We start from the raw sequence: 5,335 nt of genomic DNA, 5'->3' as shown, positions 1-5,335 counted from the left end.
AGAAAACAACACTGTACATACCTCCATTAGATTTCGCATAGAGTACCAGACAGCAATCTCTCACAACCAGGTACGGTAAGACACTACAAGTCGTGGCTTCCTTCACGTCTCGTCTTCAGGATATTAGCGTCACACACAGGAACATCTCTGGGTTCGTATTCAATCACCAACATGGATACTGATTCGTGTTATTGGAGAAAAACACCCAAATCAAACTGGGCAGCGATCAGCTTCGTACTTTCGTCAAACGCAGCCTTCCATGTAACGTGTAGAACTAATCAGAGAAAGGAATGAATACTGCTTCGCGATATAATGTCCAATATTCGTAGAGAGAGAAAACTAATTCATGGTGCGCGCAAAAAAGGAAGAAATCAGAATGGGGTTAAGTCTCGGCAGCGAGGCGACTTGCACACTTAACCATGCGGCGCACGTAAAATTCTCTCCACACTCGTGACCCAAAGTCACGTCGTTCTTATCGCGAAGATTACAGGATCGGAACTGGCATTGCTTTCTGCTCGGGAATCGAGCACGGGCCGAGGGGTCGGTGGAGACCTCTAGCGTGATAAATTATAATCCAAGGAAAACAAACAAGACGCAAGGCGTACGAATAAAATGAGAAATTGTGACGTTTTTCCACGCGAAAATACAAATGCGTAGAAAAAAACGTCACAAACTCACCCTTGTGGCAGAAGAAAAAAAAAGGCACCAATTGTAGTACAATTAAGAATGCAAAATTTAGAAAAGGGCACATAACTTACTCACATGCAATTACCACCTTCTGAGAGCATCAAGGATACCTCTAAAATAATAGATGGTCTATAAAAAAAAGACCCATTTGAGAAAAATACTAAGAGAGACTTTATCACATGTATCATATATGACATTGGACGACTCAACTCAGTAACAATAAATATATATATATATATATAGTGGCATACAAGACCATGATTTAAAAGGTAGAATAGAATCTTTACCTTGACTATACACTTATATAAATAATTTACACAGGGTAAATAATGCAATAACAATATAACAAGCATTAATCATGTAAAAAATGAGGCATGAAAATGATGAATTGATTGCAATCAAATGACTTTATGAACAATATTAAACGAAAATTAATTTAACCCTCTTATAATGGTTAGAATACTATAGCCAAAAAGGAAAAAAAAGGGGAAACATTTACCTGAATTTGAAGCACACAATTTCACCAGACACTAAGCATAGAAATACCTGATATAAATAACAATGGTATACAAAAAAGGTCCATATATAATATTGTGCGGCGAGAAAAACTTTTTTTTGTTGACTAACAATATAGAAGGTATTGCAACTATCCCATGTGTAGTCCGAGATAGCAATATATGATGCACAAATAAAGGAATTTCCAGGATGGCACACTCGACACATAAGTTTCCTCGATAAAACATGCAAAATAAAGAAAAAAAAAGAGAATTAGAAAAGAAGAAGAAATAGAAGAGGAGAAAAAAAAGGATAGGAAAGAGGGGAGGAAAACCTATTGGAGGGGAATAGAATAAATAATTAGGAGCATCAATTACAAAGTTAACTTCAATCACAAATTACATATCAAAAATACAGGCAAAAATACACTATAACACATGCTAGTCAATGAATGGAGAATCAACATTTGTATGTCATAAAAGGCAAAATTCAAATGATATATGACACCAAAACATGACACTAAACCCACAATACATAAATCAATAAATAAAAAGGTGTATACATCATTAAATGTTAGCGAATAAATACTCTTAATTGTTGCTAGATTTGCAATAGTACAATACACAATAATGGGAGAAAAAACAATCAATCCTGTGTCAATTATACACAATACTCTGTATTATCTGCGGCGAGCAGATTCATAAGATGTATGTTGGGCAGAAGGAGGGCGCCGTCGACAATGTGAATCAGTATGTCCAGCTCGATGACAAAAATTACAATAAAAGGACTGTAATGGACGTGAAGAACGTCGTGAACTCTGATCTCGGGTGGTAGGGTACAAAAGGGAAGCCATATGGGAGTCTGATAATTCCACTTCTGATGAACTATCCTCCCGAAGATAATATGGTTTGATATGTGAAATGTGGACTTTCCGTAAGAAGACTTCGGTTTCTGGATCTACCAAGAGAACCGTTACGGGACCCAAAACCTTAAAAACCTTGGCAGGACCTGCCGAACGTTGCTGAAGTTTCGCAGTAACCTTGTGAAAGGCGTTACTCTGGGGAAAAGTCTTATAAAGGACTAAATCTCCGACCTTAAAGGAGGAAGGCTGCCTGTGAGGGTCATATCTGTTACGTCTTGTCAACCATGCCTTCTGTAAATGACGGAAGGCCTGCGCCCAACATTTAGCACGATCCGGAGAAGGAGGACCAGCCAATTCCGAATCGGATTTAAATTCCCAAAAGAAGTTCATTGGCCCATCAATGTCTCTTCCAAACAAAATCTGTGCTGGGGTGGTTTGTATACTATCCTGTATCGCAGTATTGAATGCAAACGAAATTGCATTCAAGTGGACATCCCATTTGGTGTGGTCCTCAGAATGATAGGCGATCAGGGAGGCCTTGAGATTACGAATAAAACGCTCTGCCAGTGAAGGATTTGGATAGTAGGCGCTGGTATAGATGTGTTTGACTCGAGACTCAAATAGAAAAGAATTGAAATAGCGAGATCGAAAGTATGATGCATTGTCAGACACCAATTCACACGGCGCTCCAAACACCAGAAACAAGGATCGAAGTTTTTCAACTATTTGGTTGGAAGTGGGACCTCGAAGAGGGTAAAGGGAAACCCACTTAGAAAATGCATCAACAACCACCAATATATATGTATGTCCTTTTGATGAACGTACCAAAGGACCAACAAGGTCAATGTATAGTCGTCGCCAAGGGTGTTTGATGATTTCTGATGACAAAAAACCAGGAGGTTTACGTATAGCCAATTTGGCTTTTTGACACGTATCACAAGACTTGATGTATGCCCTGATATCCTGTATACACGATGGCCACCAAAATATATTCATTATCTTCTTGGTACATTTTTGAACACCCAAGTGGGAACCTCCCACGGGGGTATCATGATAGTAACGACAAATAAGATGTTGTAGGGCATTGGGAACAACAACTAATGAGGAATTTGAACGTGGAGGTTGCCAGACAAGTAAGTCATTATACATAGCATAATGTTTAAATGGTTGACCCGTTTGTACTTTCTGAATGATTGGGAGTAAGGTAGAGTCCTTGTGTCGAAGGTCAAGGATATCTGAATTACTAAAAGGGATAATTTGAAATTTGGGAGCAGCACAAGCAAGGGAAGTGATGGGTTGAGAAGAAACCTGGAATTCCTCAGGTGAATACATTCTTGATAAGCAATCAGCAACAGGATTCAAACGAGAAGCAATGTGCTCAACAGAATAAGAAAAACGTGACAAATAGAGCAACCAACGACCAAACTTGCCGTACTGCTCAGGATGGCGTAAAAGCCAAGAAAGTGCTTGATTGTCCGTCTGAAGAGTGAAGTGCTTCTCGGTTAAATATGTTTCAAACTTTTTGAACCCATAAACAATGGCACAGCATTCAGCCTCGTATATAGATTGTCGACGTTCTATGTCAGTCCGTTTGCGAGAGGCGAAAGCAATAGGACGTAATGACCCATCTGACATACGTTGGTTCAGGGTAGCGCCAAGAGCCAATCCTGAAGCATCGCATTGCAGAACAAATTCCCGCGAAAAATCGGGCAAAGCTAAGACAGTATGTTTGAGAAAAACTTGTTTAAGAATATCAAATTGTTGTTGATCTTTGGCCGACCACGTGAAGGGAAGGCCCTTTTTCTTTTTATCAGTTAAAAAGGAAGTAAGGTCCGAATAGGATGGAATAAAGCGCGAATAATATCCCAATAAGCCCAAAACACGTTGAACGGCTTTTACATTTCTAGGAGAGGGCATATCTTGAATGGCGGAAATACGGTCGGGGTCGAGAACAAGTTGCCCCTCACGTAAAATATATCCCAAGTATTTAACCTCTGTTTGCATCCATTTGGATTTTACGGGGTTGACTGTTAGTCCAGCCTCGCGGAAGGCCTGCAAGACCAATTTGAGGTGGATCAAATGAGTCTTTTCATCAGGGCTAAAGATCAAAACATCATCAGCATATGTCACAAGGAATTTGTATTTAAAGGGTCCCAAAATTTTGTCCAAAGCACGAGTCAGTAATTGTGTGCCGAGATTGATACCAAAAGAAACCCTGGTATACCGGTATTGACCGAATGAGGTGACAAAGGCCGTTAAGTCCTTGCTAGGTTCATCTAGCCTTAATTGATGGAAACTTTTGCAAAGATCTAAGCAAGAAAATACTTTAGCAGCTTGTAAATGTTGGAAAATCAAATCTATACGACTTTGTGGGAAATTGTCATAAGCAATAAGACGGTTAAGATGCTTATAACTACAGACAAGGCGATGACCGCCGTCCTTCTTATCCACAAGGAAACATGGGGACGCATAAGGAGAGGCGCATTCCTCTATAATGTTCTGGTCCAATAACTCCTGGATTTGTTGGCGTAAAATGGTCGTTTGGGTAGGGTTTAACTGAAATGGTTTTGAGCGAAAAGGAACGTTAGTGATTAAGGGAATAGAAACAGGTTCCAGTGTACAAGTACCCACACGTTCTGTCACGACATCATCGTATTCCCGTAATAAACTGGTAAGGTCGGTCGACAAGTTATTAGCCGGAGAGCAATCAACTTTGTCAACGATGCGTACCTGCTCTTGTTTCTTGACCAGAGATGTAGAAGAAACAAACGGAATGGAGTCCGGAGAATAAGGAAAGGAAACCACTAGATGGTCAAAGGAAATAGTACCCTTTGAATGGGAAAAAAAATCAGAACCAAGAATAACGGGAAATGGTAAAGTTTCGGAAATCCAAAAAGTCCATTTCCAAGACAAACCCTGTAGTTTCGAGGTCAAAATCACACTTGAATTAAGGTGGATAGACTGATTGTTAACAGTTTGCAAAGTACGAACATTATCCTGAAGAATAGGTGGTATGGGACGTAGAGTGGCTAAAAATCCCCTGGCAATTAAGGATACAGAGCTGCCGGAGTCGACCAAAAGACGACTCGGTGTAGAATTTAAGGTGGCATGTATGATAGGCATAACCTTATCAATAATTGTCAAAGGATGTTCTATATGAGGTATAGGTGTAACCTCTGATGGCAAATGTCGTTCTAAGTCTGCAGGAGAAGGTTCAATGTGCGGTAAATTAATATTTCGCTGTGGGACAACTGTAAAAGGTAAATCTTCAGCGATATTTACATTAGGCAA

This window comes from Lepisma saccharinum, chromosome 8 (assembly GCF_977018435.1).
Source record: "Lepisma saccharinum chromosome 8, izLepSacc3.1, whole genome shotgun sequence".
NCBI lineage: Eukaryota > Metazoa > Arthropoda > Insecta > Zygentoma > Lepismatidae > Lepisma > Lepisma saccharinum.
This window is presented reverse-complemented; position numbering follows the sequence as displayed.